We start from the raw sequence: 17,256 nt of genomic DNA, 5'->3' as shown, positions 1-17,256 counted from the left end.
TTGCGGAATTTATTTACTAATAAACACTAATGCGATTTAAAGCTACACATAAATCGGAAAGGTGTGTTGATCTAATAACGATATTTTAATGATTATGAAGGCAATAATAGTGAGTGTTAGACAATTAGCAGTAAATCTATTAGGTATAGAAAACGAAAGGTATTTTTTATATTATTACAGTAGGGTGTATAGAACACTACATAGCTAGAGAAGTGTTGGATATTATAAACAAGTTACGAAGGAGTAAACGTAACACCATGCCTACACACAACAACCAAAATGGCCGCCGATCTTACATAATTATAATTTATTAAATGATGTGTATTTACTTATATACAAAGTTTTAAGCAATTTATGAAAAATTCAGAAACATAATCATCAAAACTGCTAATTTCGGTTGTGGTTCTGTCTGTGATTGTAACTTTGGTTCAAAAAAGTTTGATTTGTTTTGAATTTAAGTGTTTGTTTCATTTAAAAAAATATATCAATTAAAATTGGAACTGATTGTGTCAAGAATTCAGACAAGCGATAAAGTACCTGTAATATAATATTTTCTTAGTAGAAAATTATTTTAATATCCCTTTTGGAAATGTTTATTTATTTTGTTTAGTTTTCTAGGATTAATCTTGAAGAAAAGTCAGATTTCGTAATTTTTCAAGTGTTTTTGTTTTGAAAGGCGCATGTATCTTGAGGAAAATATTTTACAAATACTTTTAGCTTCCCAAAATTCTACAATTATTGTAATATCCCGTGATTTGTCACGGATTATTAAATACATTCGTAAAAATTAGTAAATTGAATTAAAATATATGTCATGAGAAGTCGAAAATAAAAACTTAGGTATTTATCCCATCGATTGAAGTTCGAAATTTAAAAAAAAACTGACTAAAAGTAAAAAAAAAAAAAAAAAGCAGACGACTTTTAAAAGCTTTAATAATGTTTAGTTCGTATTTTTTATCAATGATCGTTTTTTAACAAAAAGAATTGAGTACTTACGTAAACAAACATTCCCCGTGTAAGCAAATATGTTTGAACCATATCGGCTGCCATCTTGGTTATTTGTGTCCAGGCATTCCTATCAATAAATTCCCTACAATAACCAATATGGCCTGCTATTCCACCAAGTTGGCCTGTTATTTATAGAAGATCATCAAATAAATAGCAGGCCAACTTGATTCTTCTGTGTCCTGGCCTTGGTTGAGGTGATTTTTGTATTCAGTTTATCTTCCATCAGCAAAGCAGATGAATTATTATCTAGAAGCAGCCTTTATGGACACACGCCATTCTAAGTGCATCCTGCACAAATAGATTTCACAATACTCATTGTAAAACTTACGATAGAAACGTTCAATAAAACGCCTTTTATTGTTACATTTTACGACTGTTCAGTATTATTCATTATCATGCACGGTGTCCGGAAACTAGTGGTACAAGCGGGAATAGGAGAATCTATAATATCACATTAAGACTAAATTTAACAATATACTTGTTATAACTTGAATACAAATCTTGGAAGCGGAAATCAACCCACTTACCAGCATCCGATCGATCTGAAACTCTGCAGATAGATTCGTTGTCGATGACAATGTATTCTATAACTTTTGGTGGCAATCGTGTACACATACGCGGATATCGCAATTCTCTGAAATCGGATGACAACACAGCAGTTAATATACGAAATAAACGTCGGTCCTACGCGATCGGAATTTGACGAGCTTGGTAGAGTTTTCGGCTCCAGTTCCTGGGTAGGAAATCTCCCACTTCAATCCTCAGACAAACAATTTTTTTGTTTTTTTCTTTAAGACATTCAAATGTGTAGTATAGTAAAAAATAATTGTTTTTACGGTTTTTTTTTCATTTGAGCTTTTGGAGTATATCGAGTCAGAAGATTAATTTTTTTAAGGTCAAACAAATAGTTAACTATTTTTTAATGCGACGAAGCGCTGACCCGGCTCCTTTCAGATTCACAGTTTAGCACTAGTTTCCGGACACCGTGTGTATATTATTATATTATCTGGGATCTTGGCGACCGGACGCGACTGGTTCTGAACCTGCCATAAAGTTAAATCTATCCGCGGCCGGAAGATATCTTGATCTTTGGTCCCTTATACGCTGATAGCATTCATTCGAAATAAGCGCCTGAACACAGAAGCTGCAAAAAAAATTCCCTCCCTAAACACTAGTTATTCTCCTTAGGGAGGTGTTAATTAAATTAACAGCATAGAACTTGTTATTTTTTTTTTCATTGCTATATCTATTAAATTAACAGCGTAGAATTTATTTTCTTGTATTTATTCAAAAATATTATTATTCAATTTATAAAAACAGTTTATTTATAAACAAGTTCTGCTATGTAATTATTATTACGTGTGACAGCTGTTTCGCCTTCTGAAGGCATTATCAAACTGTGAAGGCATTATCAAAATGCCTTCAGAGGGCGAAACAGCTGTCACATGTAATAATAATAACATAGCAGAACTCGTTTATATATAAAAGAAATAAAAATATATACAGGAGTTCTAAAAATTAAACTTAAAAACGATTAATAGCATAGAACTTGTTATTTTTCTGCATTGCTATATGTCTTACATTTTCATTTTATACTATTTCATTGTATATAACCTAATCGTTGAATTTTTAACCAGGAGTGTAAAAATGTACCGTTTTTCAACTTCTTTTAGACACTACACACTTTACTAATTCTTCTCCATCAATGTTTATCGAAATTTAACATTTCCTAATTTTCTGTCAATAACATAGCGATGAAATATGTTTAGTGTACATTCCTGTCACCTACCTTAGAACAGGTCACACCTAGTGAGGTAGGTAATGTAAAACATACAATTAAATTATATAGATAATTACTTACGGTAACTTCTAATACTGTTAATCTCTTCTTTTGTATGAAAATATAAGAATTGTATTTCAATAAAGGCCGATTTATCGGCATTGAAAGGTAAAAAAATATATATATATACATATATATAGCTAGTATTTAGCCGATTGAAGGAATTATATTAATAATTGAACTCGCTTGATATTACCAACAATATTGTTGTAAGAACCTTATAAAAAACAGTATTATATATATCAAGTCGTTCCACTACGAAAGGTGACTCTAATCACCATGTTTGTTTTTACTTCCCAAACACACATTTTTTTAAAAACGTGTGCAATGAAATTGCAATGGTGCTAACACCTAGCTTATGCATTGAGCAGCTTGGAATCATGATGGTTTGGAACTTTTTATGTTGATGTCCCCGATAACTCCCCGGCAGCACAGGCTTTTTATTTTTCCAATAGGGAGGACCATCCTACCAATGATTGTGCCTCTGGGGGAGAATTATAAACAACTTTTTTCTGAGATCGATCGAAAATCTCAGTAAATCCAAAATTCGAATAAGTATTTTTTAACACGAGGCTGCATCGTAACTGATATAATTAACGTATGTTATTACGATTTATGTATGTTATTAATTGTAAATGTTACTAGAATCACTGCTTTTCACAACAATAAATAAATATGGCATAACATTTTTTGACGCAAATCAATTTATAAAAGTTATTTAGTTTCAAAGTTGAAAATTGTTCAAAGTCACTCCCATTTTACGGTGATGCAAAGATCATAATACTATACAAACAAATAATATCGACTGGCGAGAAGGGTAATTCAAGGTCAATCGAACGAGACTAATTTATTGCAAGGGGACTTTGAGTATGTACAGAAGAAAGGGAATACAGAGGGGAGAGCAAGCACGAATGGACATTGGACACTACATGGCAAGTTGCTGGTCAGTGGGCAGTCAGGGCACGGTAAGGGTATGACGTGGGTATGGGGCTAGTACATCTAGTCTAGTCTCTAGTATACAGGACTCGGCGAGTAACTTAGTGAACAGGACGTACCTCATCGCCAAGTTCCTGAAGGGCGCAATCAATGCCACCATCGAACATTACAGACATGGAAATAAAGGCAAAACAAACAAACATCACACATGGCCGGTTATTCAATCGATCAATTCTTCAATAACAATTGTCACAAATTGGGGAACCTTCCCCAACTCAACCAAATAACAGTAGCGAGTACCTACATCGCCAGATAGTTAAGAATAGATAACGGATATTATATAAATGCATGTTTTCAAGTATTTCTATAATAAGGACATTCGTAAATGCAGTGCGAAATTCCGAACTGGTGGCGGAAAAAAGACTGGTGAGAATTTATGTTAATATTATTCTTGGTACAGCGTCTTAGCTAACCCAATAACAATTTCACCAAAATACAGATTTCTTCTATAGGTGCAAAGTAAATTACTGTATTACCGACACGAACGCGAAGTAGGTACAATTAAACTGTTTATACCAACAAGTTTTCAGTAAATTAATCTCTTCTATTTTAGAACACCAAAGGGGTTCTATCGATCTTTTCGAGCTCATATTACAAAACGTTTTGATTTGCAATACGCGAGTAGCCCAGAAAATGACAGAGATACCGAAGGCCCAAAAAACATCGAAACCTTGATGAAATGCCACCAACGTAAACAGATCAAGCTGTTATTTGTCATAGGGATGTTGCTAAAACATCTGTGTCCATGTTCAATTACTGTCCACTTCGAGTGGATGTTCAGCATACAAATTAATCCTCGCCGATAAAAGGTTTCATGGTTTTTTTAATACATTTTAATCCGTTATCTAATACATAATATATACACGGACTAAGGGGAAAAATGTAACTCATTTTATTTGCAAGAATCCAGCAGGGATGAAGCAAATGACACCAGAAACTGTGATGTGATTGTGACAGTCATTGATGATTATTATTTTATTATACACACGTGATGATGCGAATAGTGAAATGATGTGCCTACAAAGCCGCGCTGATTTATATAATGTACAGATAGTAAGTATGATATGTGTAATAAATATATTTGCAAATAATACTTAGCATATTATCCGAATGTTGTAATTGCGCGAATATCTATTAGGGTTGCCAAATATTACTGAAACTAATCTGGGACACATTGTGGCGAGAAACGACGGTGGAAATAACAATTAAAATTTAAAGAATACAAATCTCCACAAGAAAACCACTTGACATAGGTACCTTTTTATATGTAGAAACTTACATTACATTATACATAACTTACATTACATTACATATAAATTACATTATAGAAACTCGTTTCCCAGATAAAATTAGGGTTTTCACAAGAATATATGCAATTGAGAGAAAATATGAGTCATGTGCGATAGAAAGAACTGCTGATCACAGCGTCAGCCAATTGTTGGTAAACAATCAATATACATAAAAATTTTAATTGAAACTTGTTTATGACAGCGTGATGCAAAATTTTTAAATTTTAAATGTGTGCTGATTTTATTACTTTGAATAAATTATATCTATAGATATGTTTAAATTTAAATTAAAAATTAGTTTGCTTGAAACCACTTTATTATAGATATGTTTTATTAATTTATTATTGACACTTCCGTTATGATGTAAGTAAGCTTTATGACACTGCCGTGTTTGTTGTTGACACAAACAATGTTTAAAACTAATGCATATATTTAAGAACGTATTTTTTCGTGTTGTGATTAGTTGCATGATAACTAGGTACCGTTTTGTTTTGAAATGTTGTAGACACTGCTGAGTCTTTTTAATATCAAAAGAATAATGTCTCTCTATCTAACTGCATATTTAACTAATTTTCTAAGTTTGCTTAAAAACTGTCATGTATGTTCGTATCAAACGACAATGTAAATTTAATATTGGTTGGTAATTTTCTCCACAGCACTTTTAGGTTCATCCGGGATTCGGGACAAGGAGTCAGATCCCGAGACGATACCGGCAAATAATACGGTACGGTCGGCAACCCTGTAAAGAATCCCATACAAAGAAATGATATTCGGCGGCAGTTCCCCAATTGATCTGACCCCCTCTACTGAGTAATATTATAGCGTAGAGTGTCACCCCAACATATAATACGCATATGCCACGCCCAAATTATGCGCGCATAATATAACGTAATGTGTCTAAGGCTTTACCCAATAAAGATATTTGAGAAAACTGTTGATATGCAAACTGTTTCCGTATCGTCGATCTATCGGCTCTATAATAATAATTGCGATAGTTCATTCGCATTAAAACATAATAAAATATGCTGATGAAATCGCGTGAAATATTGGAAATACACGACACGTTAGTTTGGTATAATTTACATTTATAGATTTTATTCGTAAAATCAAAACATAATGCCGCTAATCTAATCCCCTCAAATAGATTACTCGGATTAGTGTGAAATGTTTTTATCGGTTTACAATTGGCGATAAGATCAAGGCTTCATCGTAGGCCGCGATAATTTAAGGCCCAAAATGCAATAATTACGTAATGACATGCTATCTCTGTCAGATAGTATAAGTATCGCTATCTATGGAAAACCCTTAAAACTATATTAACTGGATAGTAATAATTTAGATCCACACACCATGCAATCAAATAACAAAACTATACATAGTTACAGTTATTTACACATAGGGTGTGGTGAAACGAATTTCTGGATTTGAAATTTAAGCGAAGAATAGTCAGACTTTTGGTACACGAAACACGCATACATCGTATTTCCTCTATTCTAAGAAAGTAATAGTTTTCACTCGTTAATTAAATTGACATACTCCACCAAAAACAATAAAATTGCGAGTATAAATCAGTTTCTGCCTTTCGATTGTGGTTATTTTACGCCGATTGAGAGGGTTATAAAACAAATGTCTAAAGTGAGTTCCTACTTCGACATGAGCAGGAGATAACGTAACATGGAAAAGCAACATACCACGTGACCACTGACCTAGGATCTGCGACATGTGACCTGTAACCCGAGCCAGACTCACGGCGACAAGTTCAATGTTGAGAGCGGAACACGAGCGGCGTGGGATATTGGTATCGCGGGATAGTATTTCACGAACACCAGCCATAACATTATATCATAATTACATAATAATAATTTAATAATCAATATTAAATATATGTTATACAAGTAAGTATACGATTTGAGTGCCGGTAAAACTCAGAAACGAGTCTCAGTACGATCAGGGGAGTTATTTGGTGTGGTTACCCTCTATCCCCCATTTATAAAGAAGGTTCCCGCTTTCACCTGAAGGGCGTGCTTTTGAAGATACAAAGGTTGGGAGTTGTGCCCTCTAGAAATTTGTCGAACAGTCCAGAACATTCGAGAGTATTCGAGAGCATTCCACAACATTTCAGAACATCCCTGAACATTCTGGAATGTTTTGGAATATTCGGGAATAGTCTGCAACGTTCGGGAACATCCCAGATCATATTGAACTAAAAATGGGATTACAGGCCGTTTCTTCCTAAACTTTAAGTACATTCGTAAATATGACAATAGATTATTATCTCTAAATTGTATAAAACAAAGTAACTATCCGAGTCTGTTTATCCGCTTATTTCTTCTAAATTATGCAACAGAGTTTAATAGGATTTTCACATCATTTAGAGAATTTCTTCCGGAAGGTTCATATACAGGGTGTATCGGCACTAACCCGACAAACTTTAACCAGCTATTCCTTAGCACATTTGGAGTAAAAAATGTTATGTACACTTTGCTGTCCGGTAACATTTTTTTTCTTTTAAAAACAAAAAATAAATAAAATTTCCACACTCCGCTACTGCCCACAGTATAGGGGTAAAATAATTGGCAACGCCGCGCTACTGTCATCTCTTTCACACATATTCTGTCTCAAGTCCCGTGTGGTTCCCGCCACCCCGTCTCGTATCAGTGGTCAGTGCTGTTTTGGGAGTTCGCATGTCATCAAGTTTCTAGTTTCGTTTTTGTTTTGTTATCTAAGTTTTTACTGTTGAAATATGCCCCTCAATTATCCACCTGCCGAGCAAGCAGATATTGTTTTTGTTTATGGATTTTGCAATGGAAATTCACGAGCAGCCGTAAGGGAGTATCGCATGAGGTTTCCTGGAAGACGCGTCCCACACCATGCTACCTTTGTCCAGGTTTGTACCCTATCAATTGTTTATTGAAACTATTTACATTCATTGATAATGCCAAAAAGCGCTTTTGAAATTTAAACTGGGAACATTAAAAACATAACAAGGGGCCACCAACTTTAAAAATGTAAATTGTACTTTAGGTGATTTGTGTTCAGTGGTCACTAAACGGCGTTTTAAAAAGTTAATTAATTTTAATCTCTAATAAATGCATCATTCACTGCAATTGAATTCACTCCCTTTCTCACCATGGGATTATTTAAATTACTTGAATTCAATTTCACCCCTGTGAATCCAAGATATCAACCGTACCTAGTTAAGAAAATTATAATTTAAAACACTTTGTTATACATTTTACTATAAAAAAATGAAATAAATGAAGAGAAAACGTAAGTTTTCTGATATGTGCCTAAAATAAGTGTTCTTTAAAAATAAAATGAGTGAAAAAGCCCGCGATTGTTTATTTGACATTATTACTGAGCTGAATAATAAAAGCAGTTGTTATTTGTTGTTTTGTTTCAGATGTATCAACAATTGCGTGACTGTGGCATCGGACGGATTGAAGGCGCCGGCGGAGGACACAACATCGTTCCTGTGGCAGTTGAGGAGAGAATCCTGAACTTAATTACCGAAGACCCCACGCTGTCCGTGCGTCGGGTCGCTCTGATGATAGGACACAGGGAACACATGGCGGTATGGAGAGTTCTGAAGAAGCACGGGCTCAAACCTTTTCACTATAGGCGCTGCCAAGGCCTCATGGAGAATGACCACTTTTCCAGAGTCGTGTACTGCAGAAGAATGCTGCATAATGTCATAAGAGATGCAGACTTCATGAAAAACATATTGTTTACCGACGAAGCACAGTTCACTAAAACAGGAGTGCTAAATGTGCACAACTTGCACCATTGGGCTGAACAAAACCCCAAGCTTGTTCGGGAGTCGTCGAGCCAGGACAGATTTTCCATCAACATGTGGGCAGGAATCCTGGGAAATCAAATACTCGGTCCAATCGAGTTGCCTCCCAGACTAAATGGACCGATGTATTTGGAGTTCTTACAAGTGCAACTGGGCGAGATTCTGGAAGATGTGAACCTCGAATTACTACGGAGAATGTGGTTCCAGCACGATGGAGCCCCACCACACTATTCGATTGCCGTGCGGAACTACTTGGATGTCGAGTTTCCTGGTCGTTGGATAGGCCGTGGAAGTCCGGCCATTGCTTGGCCACCAAGATCACCCGACCTGACCCCCCTGGATTACTACCTGTGGGGGGCTCTCAAGGAAAAAGTGTATGCTAAGCCAATAGCCTCAAGAGAGCAACTGCTCGAACGAGTGATGGAAGCCGCTGCAGAAATTAAAGCAAATCCTGCAAACTTAAATAATCAAAATATAACAAGACTACACGCTTGCATCGAAAATAATGGTAGTCACTTCGAACAAATGCTCCAATAAAAAAATTAACATAAACTACATGTCCGCATTTTCATTTATTATTTATTGGTAAAATTCTCACAATGTCATTCATTTACACATCAATATTACCTACATATCAATATTTAATAAAATCTGTAGAAGAGTATGCCCGTCGGCATTCAACAAGTTTTTCGACAAGTGTGTCGAAAAGCGTCTTCTCTCTTTCCTACACACTAAATATTAATGGTTAAAAATGAGACGACTGATGCTTGTAAGCGCGCCAATACGTAAAAACAACGAAACTCGAATAAGAATTGCCAGGTGGGTTTTTTAATCGCTTTAATCTGACTTTAAACAATAATTAAACACGTAAAAATTATTTAATATAATATTACAGTACAGTACTTTGAACCTTCGCAATAAATTTATTTGATTTTAAGTTTAGTTTGTAGAACTCCATTTCAATTTAGAGATTTTTTTTATTTTAACAGTCTTATTAAAAAATTTATAAAAACAGTGTGTTTATAAACAAGTTCTGCTAGTTGTAATTATTATTACGCGTGACAGCTGTTTCACCTTCTGACGGCATTATCAAACTTTGGTAAAGCCACTTACAGACGACGTAAGTGATAACTTTCTTTTTTTATTATTCTGGCTTTATTGATTTCCGAGTAAATTGTCGTAAATTATTATTTGCTAATCCCAATATTATTTGCTAATGCTAATAATTAAGTGAAATTTTAAACAATGCAATAATAGGATTATTGCATTGTTAATTTCACTTAATGTCGTTGGTATTTCCAACTGATGACTCAGGGGTTTATTTCCCTGAATAATTAAGTATTTTGGGGTCTAATTATTATGCATTTCATTACATCCGATAATTTAAACAATTTTTATGTTGAATTGGGGTAAGTTTTATGGCTAAGGGAAGGAGTGGAAGGTGAGGAAGTACCTGGATATTCAGATCTGGTCACCAAATACGGCTAGTCATTTCAAGCAACGTTTAAATTCTAAACCTGGATATTCAGATCTGGTCACCAAATACGGCTAGTCATTTCAAGCAACGTTTAAATTCTGAACCTGGATATTCAGATCTGGTCACCAAATACGGCTAGTCATTTCAAGTAACGTTTAAATTCTAAACCTGGATATTCAGATCTGGTCACCAAATACGGCTAGTCATTTCAAGCAACGTTTAAATTCTGAACCTGGATATTCAGATCTGGTCACCAAATACGGCTAGTCATTTCAAGCAACGTTTAAATTCTAAACCTGGATATTCAGATCTGGTCACCAAATACGGCTAGTCATTTCAAGCAACGTTTAAATTCTGAACCTGGATATTCAGATCTGGTCACCAAATACGGCTAGTCATTTCAAGCAACGTTTAAATTCTAAACCTGGATATTCAGATCTGGTCACCAAATACGGCTAGTCATTTCAAGCAACGTTTAAATTCTGAACCTGGATATTCAGATCTGGTCACCAAATACGGCTAGTCATTTCAAGCAACGTTTAAATTCTGAATTAATTAATCAATTACGAAAAAGCGTGGGGTTAAGAATATTTTTTTTAAATTATAGTTGTAATTTATTGTCGATTTTTTAAAAAAATTGCGATATTTTAAATAAAATTTAATAATTATTGTTTAAATAAATTAGCAATCTGGCAGCATTCATTTGCAGGTGGTCAATCCAATGCAGTCATGACGTTTGTGTGAGTGCTTTCCTTTGTCTCAGTGTGTTGCGCAGCAGTTTTATATGAACCGTTTTTTGATTCATCGGGATTGTTTTTAAAACTATACATTCTTTGTACCTTCAAATTAGTGGAAATAAACTTAAGTGTGTCAAGCTGCTCGTTATATTCCGGTAATTCTGGAAGGCTTTTAACATAAGCAATAATATTCATAAATCACATTCCGCGAAGTTGTAAATAACTAAATTTATTAAAAAATATACGTTGTAGGATAGCCTAGCAAGTAACATTTTGACAGAGCACTTACGGTGATTTAAAAAACAACGGCGCTGTTCAAATAATCCAATTATTATTATTGATAAGTACCTAAGTGAGGAAAATTGTTTTTAAAAGTGCTCAGAATTATTGGACTTCGATTATAAATTCAGGAAATCTACTAATTAGTTTCTTAGTTTCAAAATTAGACTATTTAATACGTGAAACGCGTAAGAGGTGAAACCAAAGCATTCCAGAGGTGAAACAATTTAGATACAAAAATAAAACTGATGTGTACAATACAAGAAGACAATCAGTGATTCGCATACGAAAAATGTGAATAATCATTATTGTTAAATAAAATATTTCTTTTCTGGTACTGGATTATGTAATACGGGCTTCGTTCGCAGCAACACGCGAGAGTTGCGATGTTGCTTTCAAATTTTGACAAAGGATAAAACAGTGGTGACATGTGGTGAAAATATGTTTAATTAATTTTTTATTAAAAAAAAACGTTACCGGACAGCAAAGTGCACATAACATTTTTTACTCCAAATGTGCTAAGGAATAGCTGGTTAAAGTTTGTCGGGTTAGTGCCGATACACCCTGTATACGTATAATACATGGATATTATATTTTTTGAAAGAAGAGAAAAGTCGAAAAACTCCGGGTACACGTCAGCTAGTACGTATATATTTTGTATTAATTACCGGCTGTACCCCGCCACGCATTGCTGTGGCTCAGTCTGTCTGTGCTGTTAAAGAAACAAGAGCGCGTTTTACTTTTACCTCAAAAAGATGGAGCTATTAATAAAAAAAAAAATGTTTTCACCTTCACAGGTGACATCTATACAGGGTGTCCGGAAACTCGTAGTACAAGCGGGAAACTGGTGAATCTACATCACATTTGGAGTCGATTTTGTAGTATATTTTTTTTTTATTTGAGCTTTCGTTATCGAGTAAATCGAGTTTGAAGTTGATTTTTTTTTTTTTTTAATCAAATTCTTATAAATTATTACTGAAGATCAAAGTACCCAACTAATTAAAACTATTTGAAAGTAAAACAAATGAAGAAACTCGGATTTGAAGCATTATTTTGAAATCACCCTGCATTTAACCCGGTGTAATCATAAAATATTTCTGCTCTGCAGGGTTAAAACATCTGTTATTCAACCCTAAACACCAGAAAAAACTTTAACCCTAAAATAGCCGAAAAATATTTTTTTTTGGTTTTTTTTTGAAAATGCTCAAATCAAAAAACATGTTTTTTTGGGTTCCCCATGTGGTGTAGATTCTCCAGTTTCCCGCTTGTACTACGAGTTTCCGGACACCGTGTGTAATATAGGTATATAAAAACACACACGTATTCGAATGCAACGTTTTGTCAAAATTTCAAAGCAATCAGTCATTTCGGAGATTTAAGATTTTTAACAAACGAACATTTACATTCACATTTTTATTTATACAATAAATAAATATAGTAGTATCATTATAAGATATAAAACTTTGTCTTATTCCTTCTCACAGCAGATCCTGTACTGACGACAAAAAAATCTCGGGAAGAAATTTCTTTTTTTAACTCTTGACAGGCCAAGATGCCACACAAAACGTCTGTAACCGAGTGGGTCTTCCGATGAACCCATGCATGTCTTATGCGCTTTTAAACTATATGAATCCCAAGTATTCAGTCAATTATCAATGGTAACTTATTTATTTCCGTAGAAATACGTAAACTACTAAAGTGATATGTCAAGTATTGAAGCTAACATAAGGAGGATAGTAATTTTGTGTACTACCTACTTCCCCACTTGGCTGCGGGATAATTAAAGACAGATTTATATTTTTTTTGTGAAATGTTAGGAGATTATCTGGCAATTGGACGTTGAAACACAAATAGTATCGAGGAATTAGTGACACGCATTCTCAGATTAAAGCAAGTGTTATTTGTGAGTGAAAATTAATTCCTTCTGAAATCCGTGATAACAACAATATGATTAAAATGAGTGGAACAAAGTTATTATTTTTTTAAACAAAATATTATTATATAATTATATAAGTCACGAGTTAGAACACTATTTTTCTGGAACAAACAAAATGGCGTCTAGTGATATTTTTGATAGCGACAGATTGAATGCTTAGAAATAAGATCCCTGAGGCGTATGCGCGGTAAAAGCATGTATGATCGTTTAAGAAATTCGGAGATCCGCAAAAAATGCGAGGCCGATGTAAACGCAATGAGTAAGATTAAGAAAGGGACGCTCAAATGGTTTGGGTATGTAGAGCGAATGAAAGAAGGAAGGAGTGTAAGGAGAATATTTGACACAACATCAAAAATGCCATTTTTTGTAATATTAGAACTCTAGTTCACCCGAAAGTCACGAGCCGCCACTGATTTACATATCTATTGTCTTTGAACGCGGTACTGTCTATTATCTCCATATATAGTTAGTAATAACATAGATCATTGTAGAAATGTATTACATCTTTGTACAACGCCCTTGAGGTGATTTCGCACAAAAACGGCGCTATACAAGTCATCCAAATTATATTATTATTATAAATGTGAATGGTAGCAGAAGTCGGGGACGCCCGAAGAAGACATGGCACGATCAAGTGAATCGGATACTTGAGTCGGTTATGTCAAGAGTTCGAATAATAGAAGAGTATGTATGAATGTGAATGAGACAAATATTGTGTGCCAAGACAGAGTTTTATGGCGGTCCGTCCTATATTTCTACCCCTACGGGAGAAAAGGGAGCGAGGAAAGGGAGTGATGTTTAGTTAGTTAAGTGATAATTTAAAAGCACAACAATTCATGGTGAAAATAGGGTTAGGATCACAAAAATAACAAATAATCAGACAAGAAGGTTTTCTGATGATATAGGATTTAAGTAGCGTGGGATGGAACCCGCGACACTTGAATACGACACCCGATGATTTTGACCACTTGCTTACAATGAAACCAGTGAACTATGATTAGAATCTCTTATATTGGCAAAATACCATAGAACACCCCTTTTGATAACCATGATATAATATTTCTTCCTCCTCAACTACAACATGGATCACTTCAAGACCCAGGTTCACTCCTCAAAAATACTCACCACACAGCATCCCCAAATATGACAGGCCCTGAGATTTAAGGCCATTTAAAAAGGTTTAAAATAAAATAAAAAATCAACCCGCAAAAAACTAAGTTCATTACAATAATACAGCTATTTTAAAATGTCTTTTAAAACTTAAAAAATTGGTTTGGCTGAGAATTGAACCTTCCTTCCCAGGGACCGGAGTACAGTGCGCTGCCGACCTTGCCAGATGCCGATCGTGTAGGACCGACGTTTATTTCGTATATTGCTGTAATATCATCCGATTTCAGAGAAATGTGTATATGAACACGTGTGTGTACTTGATTGACACCAAAAGTTGATAGAATGCATTGTCATCCACAACGAGTCTATCTGCCGAGTTACATCTCGATCGGATGTCGGAAAGTGGATTCATTTCCGCTTTCAAGAATTGCACACATTCATTATCGAAAACAAAAGTGAAATTCAATCAGATGTATGGAAATTTTGATTCTCAGAATGAATTTTCAAACGTTCGAATCGCTTAAACAAACTGGTCATAATAACATTTCAATCGGACCAATTTGAACATTGCGAAACTATAAAAATGTCTCAAGAGATACATGCGCGAACATATTTAGGTGTACACACTATTTACGTGTACGAAATACGATATAATGTAATATGATTAGTAAATTCAAATATATATGTCGTTCTGCACAATAATGATTGTTGCGTGTGACCATAATTATCACGGCCAAGTTCAGAAGTCGGCAACGTTCTGTGGGTACTTAGTACTTCAACGTATCATATAATATAACAATGATACAATGCTCTGAGCACTCCTTGGTGGGCTGATTATCGTTCTGTGTTCAATTGTCATAATACAAATGACTTCTGAATAACTTCCAGCAGTACAATACTAAATACCTTTTGAATATTTTCTAACCATATTTTGGTATTCCAGCAAACTTGTTGAACTACAACACTGTTATATGATATGAAAATGCTTGAGTTGTCAGACAGAAGGATTTTCAGACTTGGTATTTCTAAATAAAATTCTAAACAGTGCATTCGATACCGGAATTGTTTACACACACGAAGAAGTCGGAATTCAGCCAGAAATTCTGGGACTAACTACCATGTGTATTCCTCTCTGCCCAGAATACTAATGGAGGGAAATAATTATGCCAAGTCAGCAGAGATCTTCAATTTATCACTTAACAAACACAAAAAATTGTTACTGAGACAGTTCAATTGTGTATAATAAATACTTTATATATTTTTTAATTCATTATGTATAAAAGCCCCTAAAAATGATGTTAATAAATAAAACTAGTAGTTCTGTAAATAGTTACAAGACCTTGCGTACAAAAAATTAAAAGTATTTCCTCTGAAATCATAAGATTTGTGAGGTAAATCATTTTTTTTAATATGAGTCAGGAAAATGAAAATAATGATGGTAGCTCTCAGTCGAAGAATGATATAGTTAAAAATTACGTTAAGTTGGTATGGTCGAATTAGCTAAGTGGTCAGAGCATTTCCCCGACAAGGAAGGGGTCCTGGGTTTAATTCCTAGATGCAACTAAATCTTATTTTTGTTTCTGTTTCACTTCTTTCGTTTGATAATTGTTAATATTGTCTTCAATCATTAAGCTTTATTTTCTATCAAAGAAAACATTATATTAACTACTGATAAAAACATAAGGACGTACCACCACCACGTGACAAAACTTTCAAATTAACACCTTTTTTAAATACACCGTTGGTAAAGGAAATTTAAAAAACAGACCATCGATAAATATAACGTACATATATTTTTTGTGTACGATAAAAAGCTATTAGAAAAGCTTATAAATGTTGCGAAAGAGGCTTTAGTATTTTAATCGTAAATTATTCTTTAGAAAAAGTATTAATATCTACTGAAAAATGTGTAAAAAGCTTATGAAGAATGGTTTGAAGCTAGTATACTATAAATGTCATCTTATTTCAATGTTCCGGGAAAATCGTACTTGAAATGCTACCAGGCTAGGCTAGCATTACAAGATAGGTTACTGAAGAAATTAACCAGTTTTGTTTGAAAACACTCCATTTCGGGGAGAATTGTATTGAAATTACTGATGGAAAATTTACAGGTGAAATGAGGATACTTTGCAATAAAACAAATAAAAAAATAGTTTACAACAGAACGTATCACTAAAATCTACTCATTTGAAAGATACCCCGTATTTTGACTGTACTAAATTTAACACATGATGTTCAGGGAAAATTGTACCGAAAACAGAGAAAATCTTTAATAAGGAAATTTTTAAGTGGGTGGTCTTTTTAACTTATAATAAATCAAATTTAATAATGTTAAATATTATTAAGTTCTGAAAGAATTTTAGTTTTCATTGTTATGATTTCTGTTTCGGTGGTCAATGCCATAATCAAATAGGGGCTATGCTACATTGAGACGACTTATTCATATTATTCTATTTACCCCCTACCCTATTATTATTTGAATAACGTTAACTAACTAACGGACTGCCAAACAGTCGGTCTTGGCACACACTCTTTGCCTCATTTACATTCATACATCGTCCCATACATAGTTTTCTGTTATTCCGACTTTTGACATGGCCCGACTCAAGTATCTGGTTCACTTGATCGTGCCACGTCTTCCTCGGGCATCCCCGACTTCTTCTACTATTCAAAATTGCGTCATATACTTTCCTTACACTCCTTTCTTCATTCATTCGCTCTACATGCCTCAACCATCTGAGCGTTCCTTCCTTAATCTTACTCATTACTCATCAGCCTTGCATTCTTT

The 17,256-nt window shown here is 34.4% G+C and overlaps 1 protein-coding gene across 2 annotated transcripts in view; it reads right to left on the bottom strand.

Annotated features, from left to right (window-relative positions):
- Src42A (Tyrosine-protein kinase Src42A) overlaps positions 1-17,256 on the bottom strand; it is a 201,029-nt gene that overhangs the window by 9,790 nt on the left and 173,983 nt on the right. The gene's annotated exons all lie outside the window — the stretch shown is intronic.

This window comes from Hesperophylax consimilis, chromosome 13, assembly GCF_061612785.1.
Source record: "Hesperophylax consimilis isolate HC1 chromosome 13, BYU_Hcon_1.0, whole genome shotgun sequence".
Classification (NCBI taxonomy): Eukaryota; Metazoa; Arthropoda; class Insecta; order Trichoptera; family Limnephilidae; genus Hesperophylax; species Hesperophylax consimilis.
Note: the sequence above shows the minus strand (reverse complement) of the source record. Positions and strands in the feature narration are given on the sequence as shown.